The sequence below is a fragment of the Mytilus californianus genome, unplaced genomic scaffold, assembly GCF_021869535.1.
Source record: "Mytilus californianus isolate M0D057914Y unplaced genomic scaffold, xbMytCali1.0.p SCAF_4, whole genome shotgun sequence".
NCBI classification, from domain to species: Eukaryota; Metazoa; Mollusca; class Bivalvia; order Mytilida; family Mytilidae; genus Mytilus; species Mytilus californianus.
Genome location: NW_026262690.1, coordinates 65,026,756 through 65,042,425, shown reverse-complemented (window position 1 = coordinate 65,042,425; position 15,670 = coordinate 65,026,756). Strand labels below are relative to the sequence as shown.

At 29.8% G+C, this 15,670-nt stretch overlaps 3 long non-coding RNA genes across 3 annotated transcripts; all 3 read left to right on the top strand.

Annotated features, from left to right (window-relative positions):
* The first annotated feature begins 1,540 nt into the window (after positions 1 to 1,540).
* Positions 1,541 to 4,097, top strand: LOC127738344 (uncharacterized). The gene is made up of 3 exons (XR_008000015.1): positions 1,541 to 1,610; positions 1,917 to 1,980; positions 2,818 to 4,097. It is a non-coding gene; the product is annotated as an uncharacterized LOC127738344 (long non-coding RNA).
* A 491-nt stretch (positions 4,098 to 4,588) lies between these two features.
* Positions 4,589 to 8,181, top strand: LOC127738343 (uncharacterized). The gene is made up of 4 exons (XR_008000014.1): positions 4,589 to 4,658; positions 5,549 to 5,612; positions 6,503 to 7,888; positions 8,125 to 8,181. It is a non-coding gene; the product is annotated as an uncharacterized LOC127738343 (long non-coding RNA).
* Positions 8,182 to 8,443: 262 nt separating this feature from the next.
* Positions 8,444 to 12,694, top strand: LOC127738345 (uncharacterized). The gene is made up of 2 exons (XR_008000016.1): positions 8,444 to 8,505; positions 9,732 to 12,694. It is a non-coding gene; the product is annotated as an uncharacterized LOC127738345 (long non-coding RNA).
* The last annotated feature ends 2,976 nt before the right edge of the window (positions 12,695 to 15,670 follow it).

Sequence of the window (15,670 nt, the reverse complement as noted above, 5' to 3'; positions counted from 1 at the left end):
GTGTTTCTTGTACCACCAAACTTCACAGACAGATTGCACACATGTTGAAGTTTTGTACCTGCTAGTATGGAAGTGCTTGAGGAATTTTTCCCACTATTCCAAAATTTATGAACTTAATAATTTTTTATCAAAATTTACAAAGATGGTACCAATTTAGTGTGATCAACTCCTGCAGTTTTCAATCTAGGTCTTTGAAACTTCACACAATGATTGCACAAATATTTAAGTTGTGCACTTGTTACTGTGGAATTGTTTGATAATTTTTTCCCATTTTTCCCAACTTGGAACTTTTTAACGTCTAAAAATTTCAAAAGAAGGTAACAATTTTTGTTTTTAACCCATATCTTTGGAACTTCACAGAGAGTTGCAAATCGATTGAGGTTGATCATCATCCCCCATTTTTACATTTTATATTTCCATATATTTAAATTTTAGTATAGACATGATTAGTAAACCTTAAAAAAAGGGATATTTTATTAAACTATGCTTCAATATATTAAAAAAAAGTTGATTTATAGGTGTAAGGAATTACTATGCTGTCTTTTTTTATTACATATCAGATGTCTGCTAACTAATATAAAAGCTATTATTTAGAGCTCGGTAAATAAAAAAATTGTAAACATAGATTTAAATAATACTTTTAATGGGAAAGAGAGATTGTGGGGTACCAAAAACATTTGGTAAATTTTCAAAATACACAGTTACCTGATTAAAAGCACATCTGGTATTTTTACAATATTTTATAAATGAATTTAATAAATTATTTGTATTTTTTATATTGAGAATTACTCCAGTAGTCATGATTGATAAAAAATATGCCATGAGACGCTTTGGAACAATCTTGGGAAAATTGTATATTTGATTAGATACAATGGAAAGGACATTTCATTGAGTGGATAAAATGGATTCAGTGATCTGATCAGCACAAAGACCTATGTCGAAACGCATATAAATGTAGCCATGGTAGCAGCTCCAAGGAAGATGGTTAAATAAATCTTCAACCAAGTCTGAGGCATTACCAAGAAAATAATAAGGCAAGATTATTTAAGCCAAACAATTTCTATACATTCTGTAAATAATTTGATAAAAAGTGTATATAAGACAACACACATCACCCCTCTTATCTTATATGCATTCATAACACCATTGACGAACTAATTAACTAGTTTATAATTTAAGACATCAGGTACATGAACAAGATTTTCTATTTAAATAACAATATTTAATCCTGAAATAGTACAACTTCAAGGGGAGACTTTTACAATGAACAGCAAGATTTTTTCATTCATTGTAAAATATGCAGATGATTTGTCTTTTTGAACAATAAAATATGTTTAAACTAGATGATTTTTGTTTAGTTGAAATTCAAATCATAAACTTACAAGACTTGATTTTTTGTTTTTCCATCATTTATATTAATTTTACAAACTGTTGTTGATGTTATACTATTGTGTACATTTAGTAAGAAATCAGAACAAAATTTAGTAAATGTCGGAGAAAGGGAATTGTAAAATATATAAATTGTCAATTTTAATATTTTAGGTTCTTTCTGCGAGATGATTTCATGGTATGGGAATAAGACTTGGTGGTCTAATACAGCTAATATGTAGGTAGGTACTTGTATGTTGTTTTGAAAAAAATAAATGTATTATAAAAATTATTTAGAAATATTATGTGCTCTAGGCTTGAAAATTTGGTCAGAAGTCTACTCTCTCTTTTATCAGTAAAAATATATGTGTTAATCTAAGGATCTAACTTGATTATTTAGTTTTTTTTGGTTGTTGGATTGCTGTCTAATCAATATGTTTTCAACATCTATTACATGTATATAACCCATTTCTATATAATTTACATACAGTATACCAACAGTGATCCTTTTAAACAATTTTGGTATGACTTAGCATTTTATATTTCAGGTTAGCATCACAGCTTGTCCATAAGGATTAAGGCTGAAAATGGCCATTGGAGCTGACTTTTATGGTAAGAACTAATACATAGATTTCTGAATTATTCAGCCAAGAGCATGTAAGTACCCTAGATTTTTGTTATGCAGAGAAGTAGATCTTACATTTTTTTCCCCTGAAATCATAACTGTATATATAATCTGGAAGGAGGTACTGTAAATTCAGAAATTATTGAGAGGTTTTTATTAATGCGAATAATGCGACTAGATGAGTATCGCAATAATAAGAACTCGCATTTTGATAACTAAAACATAGATATGTATGTAGATTATTCTGAAATCGCAATAATTAAACTCGCATTCTTGTCAATTTTTGAAAAATCGCAATAATAAATGCACAATAATTTCTGAATTTACAGTATCAAGTTAAATAAGGGAAATAAAAAATTATACCATTTTTTAGAAAATCTTGCTATCTGTTTTTAGTTGTCTAAAATTGACCCCATATATAAAATAAATGAGATGTGGTATGATTGCCAATGAGATAACTATCAACCAGAGACCAAATGACAGAGATGTAAGCAACTAAAGGTCAGTATGGCCCTCAACAATGATCAAAACCTATACCTTACCGTTAACTATAAAAGTTGCCAACATGACAAAATGTGAAGCAATTCAAACGAGAAAACTACAGCCTGATTTATGATGAAACAATGAAATAATAACAAATATGTCGGACATCAACCAACTACTTGTTTGTCATCCCGGTAGTTTAAAATTTATGTCAACACATCACATTAAAACAAAGTAAAAGAAATGTTATATGCGTCATAAGTGTAATGCACAGTTAAATATTCCTTTGCAATAAATATTGTTTTGACAGATATGTTTAAGAATGTATATTTCTTTTTCAGGTAACTTCAACTGTGGCTGATTAAAATTATGGTGCGATGTAACTGAAACAGTAAAGAATGTAATTCAGACAATTTTTGTGTATGTTTTAAAAAATGTTCATAATTTTTTTACAAAAAAAATAATGTGTAAGGATTCTCCATTTTCAACATGATTGGAAGTTGTAGGCAAACTTGATAGTTCAGATCCTATTGATTATTTTTTCCCCCTGTGACTAGATTTAATTGATACTTTGAAAATGAAAGGAAACGGACAATTTGACAATTTTACTTGTAGTCCTACTTAAGATATCTTAATAGTGGTCCATGTGTAGTCAAAACATTTCCAATAGGTTTAGAATGGAGAATCTAAAAAAAAAAAAAAGAAAAAAGAAAACAAAATGTTATTTTATTGAAATGTATTTTTTGGGTTTCCTGAATTGTTAGATTTTTTTCCAACTTTTTGTTATTTTTAGCAGTGTTTTTAGCTAAAAAAAAAATAAAGATTATTTCACAAGAAGCATAGTAAAGAAACATCTTGGTGAAAAAAGGATTGATTGATTTTTGGTGTTAAATGCCACTTTTAGGAAGATTGGTGGCCATTTTTGTATAGGTTGAGGAAGTCGGAGTAATGGGAGAAAACCACCTAGGCCTCTAGGTGAAAATTAATATACTAAATATGTTATTAAAATGTTTTGGATTTTTTATATCAAATTATTTTTTAAATTTAGTTATACCATTTTTGTTTTTTTGTTAAATATAGCAATGATGTGGAGTCCCAACAGGGTGAAATTTAGGGCAAAGGGAGGTAATTTATTATACCCCTGTTGAACTCCTCATTCTTGAAATTTCCTCAATGTTAGGGAATGTATAACTTTATTTACTTGAATTTCACATTTGTATAAGTTTTTGCATTAATATCAGATGTATACTAGCTAATATTGACTGTTATTTAGAGCTCTGTGAATAAAAAATGTAAACAGAGCTCTAGATAATAGATATGAAGGGTGGGAGAAATCATGGGTCACTTCGGGTAGAAGTGATTTGGTGAAATTTTCAAAATAGGTGATTAATTGAAAGTGCATCTGATATTTTTTATATATATAACTTTATTTCTATAAACAAATGGACCAAAAAAAAATAGATTGACAATAAGATGATGATAGCCACCCTGGCCGCCAGGAGAGCGAAAAAAAAATAGATTGACAATAAGATGACAGCCACCCTGGCCACCAGGAGAGCAGCTCCAAGGAAGATGGTCAATTAAATCTTCAACCAAGTTTGAGGCCTTACCATGAAAAATAAGAAGGCAAGTTTATTTAAGCCAAACAATTTCTAGACATTTTTCTAGAAATGTTTGATAAAAAGTGCATATTAAGACAACACACAACATCCTTATCTTCTGCATGAAAAACAACTTTGAAGAATTTATTAACCAGTCTAATATTTTGAGATACCAGGTACATTAACAAGAATTTCTTTTACAATAATAGTAAATCCTGAGATATGAATTAAATTTCAAGGGGAGACTAGTACAATTAACAGCAAGATTTGTTCTTTCAATGGGAGACAACTCATTGTAAAATATTCAAATTAGTTGTGTGCAGTTGAAATTCAAATCATTAACCTTTTGACTATTTTTTTTGTTTTTCAATCTTTTATCTAAATTTTACAAAATGGTGTTGATGTTATACTATATATTGGTACATGAAGTAAGAAATCAGAACAATTTTTAAAGTAAATTTTAGGTTGACAAATAGATCTGTAAAATAAATATATATATTAATTTCTTTTTAGGTACTTTCTGTGACACGTTTTCATGGTGTGGGAATAAGACTTGGTGGTCTAATACAGCTAATATGAAGGTAGGTACCAGTATGTTAATCCTGTTTTGAAAAAAAATATGTATTAATAAAATTATTTTGAAATAAATACAGACTGTAGGCTTAAAGGTTTATAAGAGTTTGGTCAAAAGTATACTCTTTATTTTATCAGTACCATTATGAGTAAAGAACACGGTTCACTTGGCAAAATATGGCCTTGAATTTCAACTTTTATCATAAAATATCAAAAAGGCCCCAATCTGGTTCTTAAATGGGTATATTTCAAGAGTTTTAATGCTAGATAAAATAAATCTCTTCTTAATAATACACTTTAGACTCCATGATTAGATCTTTTTGAAGATATTATCAAAATGCTATGATTTTGTGCATTTTTCGGACCTAAAAGCTTTAAGATTACCTTGGCCGCAATCTATGATCCAAAATGTTAGTAACCAAAAGGTGCCAAGGGTAATATTTAAATTACAAGACACAAAACATTTCTGAATCAGGGAAAGTGAATTGTGCTAAAAGCTGCTGTTATTAATTGTGGAAAAATTGGACCTTAACTGACGTTATAACACACAAGTAATGCATAATCAAAGGGTCATAACTTCGTAATTTATATTGAGGTGCCAAAAAGACGTTATTTTGTATTAATAGTGATACCACAACAATTTTTATGTCACATTTGTAGTATTTGGGCCTGATTTAAAAACCTTTCAAATCTTAGGGCCAATTTTAGCCCTCCTTGAACCTACCCCTGCCAGGATCTGAATGGATTACGTTAAAGTTTGTTGGGTTGTTGGATTGATGTCTAATCGATATGTTCTCAAAACCTATTACACATATATAACCCATTTCTATATAAAATAGAGTATACCAAAAGTGATCCTTAAACATAATTTTGAATGACTAAGCATTTTATATTTTAGGTTAGCACCACAGCTTGTCTGTAAGGATTGAGGCTGGGAAGGGCCATTGGAGCTAAATTTTATGGTAAGAACTAAAAAATAAGATTGATGAACTGTTCATCTAAAAGCATGTAAATGTCCTATGGTTTTTATTATGTACATATGTAGATCTAACATTTTAATGTTTTTCTAAATTAATAGTTTTATATTTAATCTGGAAGGGGTAGCAAGATGAATAAGGGAAGTCAAAATTTATAATTTCATAAATCTTATTTTCTCTGTTTTCTGTTATCTTAAGTTGTCCCAGTATATAAAAATAAGATGTGATATGATTGCCAACTACACAACTATCAATGAGAGACCAAATGATGTAGATGTATGCAACTTAAGGTCACCATAGGACCTTCAGCAATGAGCAAAACCTATACTACTGTAAATTCAGAAATTATTGCAAGGTTTTTATTTATGTAATTAATGCGACTGGTAGAATATAGCAATAATAAGAACTCATATTCTTATATCTGATGCATAATTTCGTATGCAGATTTTCCTGACATCGCAATAATTAATCTTGCATATTGGTCCATTCTTCAAAAATTGCAAGAATAAATGCATGCAATAGTTTCTGATTTTACAGTACCAGTATATAGTAAGCTATAAAAGGCCCTGACGACAAAATGTGAAAAAATTTCAAACAAGAAAACCAACGCATTGATTTATGAAAAAGAATAAGCGAAAAAAAATAAACATGACGCACATCAACCATTGATTAGTTTTTCATCCTTATTTGCTAATAAAGACTTATAGTTTAAAATTTATGGCAACAAACTACTTTACAACAAAGTAATTGAAATGTTATATGCATTTTAATTGTATTAAATATTGTTTAAATTTTTATATAGTTTTGACCCTATGTTTTGACAGATATGTTTAAGAATGTATATTTATGTTTAAGAATGTATATTTCTTTTTCAGGTAACTTTAACTGTGGCTGCAGCATAAAATGATTATGTGATATAACTATAAACAGTAAAGAATGTAATTCAGACAATTTTTGTGTATGTTTGAGAAAATGTATTTTTTTACAAAAAAAAAAAAACAAAAAAAATGTAAAGATTATCCATTTTTAACAAGATTGGAAGTTGTAGGTTAACTTGTATTTGAAATTTCAAAATTTCTCTTTCTTTTTTTTATTAAAACCTATGGCTATATTCTGGTACATCTCAACTCATGTCCATTATTGCCTTGACACTTTTTTTGTCATGCTTATGTATACTGAACTGGATTTTGATATGTTGTTTCATAGTTCAGATCTTATTCATTATTTTTTTTCCCTGTGACTCGATTTCATTTGTACTGACCAATTTTACAATTTTACTTGTAAAACTACTTAAGATATCTTAATAATGATCTTTGTCTAGTCAAAACGCTTCCAGTTGGTTTAGAATGGAGAATCTAAAAAAAGAAAATAAGAAAAACAAAGAAAAAAAAAGAAAAAAATGTATTTTATTGAAATGTGTTTTTGGGGTTTCCTGAATTGTAAGATATATATTTTTCTATACTGTGGATTAATTTATTTTCGTGGGTACCAATTTTCGTGGATTAAGGAAAACTTACATGTTGGTGGATATCTAATTTCATGGTTTTACCGAAGTCTACTTACAAGCCTATAGAAATTTTGTTATTCGTTGAATATTTAATTTCGTGGTTCACCTGAAACCACTAAATCCACGAAAATTGGTATCCAACGAATAATAATGAATCCACAGTATATATATATACAACTTTTTGCTATTTTTAGGTGAAAATTGAACTTAAGTTTTTGATATGTGTTGTATTTTTTATATTTAATTATTTTTTTATTTTAATATACTATATTTTGTATTTTTGTTAAATATAGGAAGGATGTGGAGTCTCAACAGGGTGAAATTTTCAGGGCAAAGGGAGGTAATACCCCTGTTTAACTCCTCATAATTGAAATGTCCTCAGTGTTAGGGAATATAACTTTTTTTTACTTTACTTTGTACAAGTTCTCCTTAAATATCAGATGTATACTAGCTAAAATTGACTATTATTTAGAGTTCTGTAAATAAAAAAAAATGTAAGCAGAGTTCTAGATAATAGATTTTGAGGGTGGGAGAAATCATGGGTCACTACAATTGATTAGGTGAAATTTTCAAAAAATGGTGATTTGTTAAAAGTGCATCTGATATTTTTTTTTATATATTATTTTATTTCTATAAGCAAATGAACAATAAGATAATGAGGGCATGAACCACCTTGGCAACCAGGAGACAGCTCTAAGGAAGATGGTCAATTAAATCTTCAACAAGTCTGAGGCCTTACCATGAAAAATCTGTGGTGAGTTCAAATGTTCTACAAAATTTATGTTTGATTTTGAGGATATCTATGTCAGTGCATAACTGTTTTTATAACACAACTGTAATCATTTGTATCTATTTTCTACCTTTGGTATCAAGTTTACATATTGAAGATGATGATATATAACAAATTTATAAGAAATAAATCAGAGCATAATTTTGTTAGATTTCTTAGGCATAGATTGATCTTTAAAACAATTATATTATTTATTTCAGGTTGTTGAAATTACAATATTTTCATGGTGTTGGGAGTAAGACTTGGATATCAGATATGTTAACATGTTGGTAGGTATTCAAGCTTTTTTTTAATAATTTTAATAGTATTTGACAATCAATTTTTCAAATGTTTTAAATACTATACAATATGATGAAATACAAGTATATTTTTCTTTTGCAAATTTAAAACCATTAGTTTGATTCTGAATACCAAATATTTTTTCGCAAAATTTTTGTTTTTATCCTAGTACTTTTTTTTTAAAATTTATTATTTATTATTTTTTAAAAGTTGAGAATAACTGACCAACTTTGTATTACAGATTAGCATCACAGCATTTCCATGGGGTTACTTGCTGGGATAGTAATAAGAGCTGTGTTAAGGTGAGAATTCATTCATCAACATACAATTTAAATTTATTTATGTTATCTAATAGTGAATGCCCCTAGATATCTATCCAAAATATACTTCAATGTAAAATAATGTACCTTTACTTTAGAAGTGTATCCATATTCAGTGATTTTTTTTTGTCTTGCTTGTCATTTGATTGATATATGTAACCTATCAGCAGGTACCGAATAAGAGAGATGAAATGGGAGATAATCTTACATTTTATTGTTAGGATCAAACCAGAGCTATCATAAAAAAGATGTATGATAACTGCTTTTCATTTAAGAAATGAATGCTTCTTTTTGTAATATTATTTGGGTGTAAATGTGTTGACCGAAGCACATTTTGTATAACACGCTTCCACGCTTCATTCTAAAAATGTGCACGATCAACACTTTTACACCCCAATAGAATTACAAAAAGAAGCATTCATTTCTTATAATTACATTTTTATGCTAATAAGACCCCAAAAAAAAGTTTTATCAATTGAAGGCCGTACTTTGACCTATAATGGTTTACTTTTACAAATTGTGACTTGGATGGAGAGTTGTCTCATTGGCACTCATACCACATCTTCTTATATCTAATTATCAAGTTTTTCTTTTATTTACCTGTGCACTTTTTTGTGGTAGCACATGTCATCAGGAATGTAACATTTCATTTTGATATGAAGGTTAAATTTTTAATGATGCGTGATTGTTGTTAGCCAATCAAACTAACGGATTCTCATGAAACATACATGTAATGTAATTATTCAGTCTTGAATTTTTGGTTACAAATTTCAAAGAATTTATTCCTATATTTTGTCATGAAAATATTTTTTTGGGTAAGCGTCAATAAATAAACCAAACAACAAAATAGACATTAATTTTGTGTGTTTATTATGTGAGTACTTGTATATGGATGGTAGAGTTTATCAATTTATCAGCAGTTTCTGCATTTGTTAATTTCAAATTATTGTTCAGGTATTTGAGGTCAGTTGTAGTGAAGTCCCTAAATTTAACTTTGGTCTATTGATATTTTTTTTTACAATAGCTGCACATTTTTAATAATATATATTTTGAAGTAATCAATAAATATAAGTGGCAAATAAAGAGTTTTTACATACACAGATATATGTGTTTTTAATTCAAAAATTGCCTTTTAAATTTTATCATATACCCTTAAGATTATTTTAATATTATGAATTAACAATTAATACAACTTTATTTCATTTCAGTTGAAAGTGTTACTGTTGCTGCCTTGTATGGTAAAATCCTCTGACAATAATCCTACAAACCATAGGATGAACTGTTGCTATCTTTTTGAATAGAATCCTTAGACAGTAGTGTTGTAAGCAGAAGAATGAATTGTTAATACATTTTGTTTTTATTGCTGTATTGAGTAATCCAAGTTTTAAATATTTTTTATTATTTTTACTTGTATTCGATTATTGTTTTGTGATTGATGAAAAATTTAACTGTGAAATTATTGTTATTTGAGGGGTCCCAAAGGTATATCATATGGTTTCACAAAGTACCCATAAGACTTACATCAGTTTACATATATTTTTTAAGTTATGTATGTGTTAGTCTTACAACTGCTTTGTGAAATGAATTTTGCCTGTTACAAACCAATAAAGTAGGACTTTGATGGCCAAACACTAAAGAGAATATAAAACAAATCCCCTGTTAAACACTTATAGTACTGAGTTTTTGACTCCAAATAAAAAAAATTGGCTATTTGGTTGGGTTTGACTCCACTTTCTGTACATTTATGCAAATAAATGGCTGTCAGTTTTATTTATTGGTTTTGTTTATATTTTATAACTGCATCATTCAGCATCTGAGGCCATTCAAGTGAAAATAATTACACAGTTTTTGTAGTTTGTTTTATTTTTTCATTTTTATGCGATTGTTTTTTTTATTTTTCTCATACATCATAATTTATATTTTGAGGAATTTTTTAAGGTTTGTCTTTTGAGGATTGTACTCAACTTCTTAAGAATCATTTACTCCACCCAAGATTACTCAGGAACCTGTAAAACTATTTTTCCCTTGATTTTGATGGATGGCTGTTTAATGTCCAGTGGCTAATTAAAGATATAGGATGAGAACAGATTAATGTGATATGAATTTAGACCCTACTTTGTACTAGATCAGCTTGCTGAGCTACATTTTTCATGTGCTAGTTCACAATGTAACAGTCCTTAGGAAGACATTTCACCCTATCTGGACACATCATTATGTCTATGAGCTGAAGAATCTTTGCTATTACTCCTAAATGCAGCATGATTTGTAGAGGAGAATCAAATACCAATATTCAATTCTTTGGTTTGACCCAGCTTGGGATCCCTTCTGCCCTCGAGGCTAGCATGAAATGGGCTGTTGGAGAAGATTTGTCTGTCTGTTTGTTCATCATCATCTCTAATCCACAGCTTATATACTATTGGTAGATTTTCATTGAAACTTTCAGATTATCTCCGTAACTAATGGCAGTGTGTATTTTATTTTATCATAATAAAATTTTGGGTTCCCAATTGAAAAGAATGGACCTTCTTAATATTTTTATTAACTTGGGAAGCATCTCATACAACAATTTCATCATGTGAAGGAAAGGTTGGTTTGAATTTTTTTTATTGTTTTTATTCTGCTTTTAATCTTGTTTTTAGTAGTTGGATCTCATTATGACAACATTTTCATAACATTAACAAGGATTCTCAATATATTATATTTTAAGACACTAGTATATTACCACAGTGGCTTATGAGTAAATTTTATAAGGTTTTGCTATAACAAGATTTGTGTTTTATCTGGTTTTATATGATTTTAGTGGTTTTTAGATGATTTTATATGTTTTTATTGTCAAATCTTGTTTTACCAAGCCTTAATATGATTGAGTTTGTGCCTTTGTGGGGGAAGTTAATAGATTTTGCTTTTACATGCAATACAAAATATTTATTAACATAGTGAGATCTGACAGTTTTTTATGCTTTTAACTCTTTCTTAAATTCAAAAATTTTCTATTTTATCCTTTAAGTATTGATGCAGTGCTTGAAGATTGACCAAATTACAAGATGTATGGATGCAAGTTCAGAATCTACTCTAACTAAATCTATTTCATATCAGCTGAACCAGCCTATCCTTCAATATGAGTAATACAATGTAGGAAATGGAAAAATCCATTCTTTGATTGGAGAACCATTAGAAGAGAAAAAAATGGTACACAATGTCAACAGATGCTGAAGATTATTTGAAAGTTGAGGAAAAGTCCATTTAATCCTTTAATTGTGGGTTAAAGTTGTAGATGAATGAGCAAACCGATGATACATTTGTTCACTATAGCACATTCCCTAATGTTTAATCTGACTATGAAGTAACAATTGCATACCGGTTATCTCCCTCCTTGGGGAAAAAGTACTGGTTCCCTAAAATGAAAAAAAAAAAAAAAAAAAAAAATTTGCTTAGAAATTGGGTGGAAGTAAAGAACTTTAGATTATAAAACAGCTTGGGGTTAAAAATGTGGAGTGAAAGGCAGTTAAATATTTCCTTCGTGATCTAATCATTTTTGCACAGATCAAGATATTTAGATAATTTTGATAACCCAGTAAATAAGTTGAGTAATTCTCAAAAAAACAATTTGATTTATGTATTTTTTAATATTTTTATATTGTAGTTTTACCATAGTTTTCCTTTGTATAAGAATTGTAATGTTTTTGAATGTCCTTTTTAAAAGTTGAGACAAACTGAGGATTCTATTTTTTAATGGAATTCTATTATTTATTTTATAAGTTTGGCATTAAGTAATGGAAAGCCTCAAGTTTATATATAGTAAGCAAAAAAATAGTCACTTTAAAAAACCAATGATAACAAAATTTCATACATGTGTCTCAAAACAACCATGATTTTCTAAAACAACCAGTCTTAGAACTGGTTTCCATGAAATCATTAAGAATCCTCAGTACTGTCATTTATTTTGTATCGTAATATTTTGCTAATGATACCAAACCCATGATGCAGATCCTTTTCCTCCTTTTTATTGTAAAGATAATGTAAAAAGTGGTCAAAAGCATATCACTAGTTACAATTTGTTTGATACACAAGTGATGGAGCAGATTGTGTTTGGTTTCATTTTGGGTATTTTGTATCATGATGCATGATGATAATATAAATAAAATTGGTAAATAAAATTTATTTGAGAAAACCCATCTTATATTATATTTGAGTCTAGCTGACCATTGAAGGAGGAAGAGGTTTCTGTGGTCTAGGGTATGACACAAATGATTTATATTTCCATCACTTGGTGTCTTATCATCATCATGTTTTTAAATAGTCATGAAACTTCTTGGCAAGTTTGAACAAGGAAATGAGGCATTACCTTACAGAACTGTTCATTGGACTTGCTGATTACCTGATTGGTTGCCAATGCTTTAAGTAGATCATGAATGCTAAAATGATCTTAATTGTCTTGTCTGTCACATGCAAAACATTGGGATACTTATCTCGCATGGGAAGCATCTGTATAAAACTTAATTATCCAGGAAGAAGAACTGAATAATCCATATTTGGTATGCAGATGCCGTGGTCTGAGGTTTTCACCTGGCATATCACCATTGTCTTGACTGCATTTTTAAGGATCAATAACCACTTAAAAACGTATAGTTTTTGTCGAGTCTGCGACTTTTGTCGCAGAAATCTCGACATAGGGATAGTGATCCGGCGGCGGCGGCGTTAGCTAACTTCTTAAAAGCTTTATATTTTAGAAGCTAGAAGACTTGGCTGCTTCATACTTTGTGTATAGATGCCTTATGTTACGAAGTTTCTGTCTGTCATATGTCCATTGTCCTTGACCTCATTTTCATGGTTTAGTGACTACTTGAAAAAAAAGTCAACATTTTTTGTAATGTTAATTTCTTTCTTATTATGAGTAATAGGATAACTATATTTAGTATGTGCGTACCTTGCAAGGTCCTCATGCCCGTCAGACAATTTCCATTTGACCTCGACCTCATTTCATGGATCAGTGAACAAGGTTAAGTTTTCGTGGTCAAGTCCATATATCAGATACTATAAGTAATAGGTCTACTATATTTGGTATATGGAATGATTGTAAGGTGTACATGTCCAACTGGTAGGTGTCATCTGACCTTGACCTCATTTTCATGGTTCAGTGGTCAAAGTTAAGTTTTTGAGTTTTGGTCTTTTTATCTAATACTATATGTAAATAGGTCAACTATAAATGGTGGATGGAAATATCTTATGATGTACATGTCAGTCTCACAGATTTTATTTGACCTTGACCTCATTTTTACGGTTCATTTCTCTGTGTTAAGTTTTTGTGTTTTGGTCTGTTTTTCTTCAACTATAAGCAGTAGATCAACTATATTTGATGTATGGAAGGATTGTAAGGTGTATATGTCTGTCTGGCAGGTATCGACTGACCTTGACCTCATTTTCATGGTTCATTGGTCAATGTTAAGTTTTCATGGTTAAGTTTGTTTCTTAGATACTATAAGCAATAGGTCAACTATATTTAATGCCTGAATTGATTGTAAGGTGTACGTGTCTGTCTGGCATGGTTCATCTGACCTTGACCTCATTTTCATGGTTCATTGGTCAATGTTAAGTTTTCTTGTTTAAGACTGTTTCTTAGAAACAATAAGCAATAGGTCAACTATGTTTGGTTTATTGAATGATTGTAAGGTGTACATGTATTTCTCGTTTGGTTTATCTGACCTTGACCTCATTTTCTTGGATCATGTTAAGTTTTTGTGTTACTTGTAGTAAAGCTTTGTATTTAGGACTATCAACATAAAATCAATGGTTAGTAAAGAAGGCGAGACATTTCAGCGTGTGCACTCTTGTTAATGACATGAATTTCGAGTTTTTATGTGTAATAAGGACAATTATATTTGGTATATAGATTTTTCCTGAACTAGTTCATAGAGTGATTCATATGTTCAATAGATAGAAAGAATGTAGTGTATACACCATAAGGCTTTTAACAATGAGCAAAACCCATACCACACAGGAAGCCATAAAAGGTCTTAACAGGGTTCATCTTGCCTTGACCTAATTTACATGTTTTTTTTGTTGACATTTAATTCTCAATATTAGGTCTGTTTCTCAGTAATAAATCAAATATATTTGGCGTTGAAAATGATAGTAAATTGAACATGTGAGCTTTTGCCATCACTTGGTGTCCTTTGTCATTTTCCATAGTCATAATTTTAATTTAAATGTCCACTGAAACTACTGGGCCAAATGTTACCAAACTTAAACTGAATGTTCCTTAGGGTATCTAGTTTAAAAACTTATCAAGGGATTCGATCCATCTACAAATATGGTTGCTGTTGCTAAATATGAGAAATGAGGATAAAATGCAGTTTTGGCTCATGTCTCAAAAACTAGAGCAGTTAAAGCAAATTTGATATAAGTAAAAATAATTAGCAGATCAAGATCTATCTCCTGCAGACTCTTCATAACAATTGGTCAACCAATTTTGAGTTATTGCTCCTGATATGCCAAGTGTTTTGAAAATCTTGCTGTTTTTAGCTCACTTGGCCAAGTGACCTTCCTCATCACTTGGCGTCCATCGTCTGTTGTCGTCCGTCTTCATCGTTATTTTTTACAAAAATCTTCTCCTCTGAAACTACTGGGCCAAATTAAACCAAATTTGGCCTAAATCATCCTTAGGGTATCTAGTTTAAAAATTATATCTGATGAACCCGCCCATCAACCAAGATGGCCGCCATGGCTAAAAATAGAACATGGGGTTAAAATACAGTTTTTGGCTTATATCTCTGAAACGAGCATTTAGAGCAAATCTGACAGGTAAAAATGTTCATCAGGTCAAGATCTATCTGCCCTGAAATTTTCATACACATCAGACAACTTGTTGTTGGGTTGCTGCCCTTGAATTGGTAATTTTAAGGAAATTTTGCAGTTTTTGGTTATTATCTTGAATATTATAATAGATAGAGATAAACTGTGAAGAGCAAAATTGTTCAGCAAAGTAAGATCTACAAATAAGTCAAATGACCCCATAAGGATTTATTGCCCTTTAAAGTCAATTTTTCACAATTTTTTGTCTTTTAATCATCTCCTCTTAATCTACTTGGCCAAATGGAATTAAACTTAGCCACAATTATTATTAGAGTATCTTGATTGAAAAATTGCC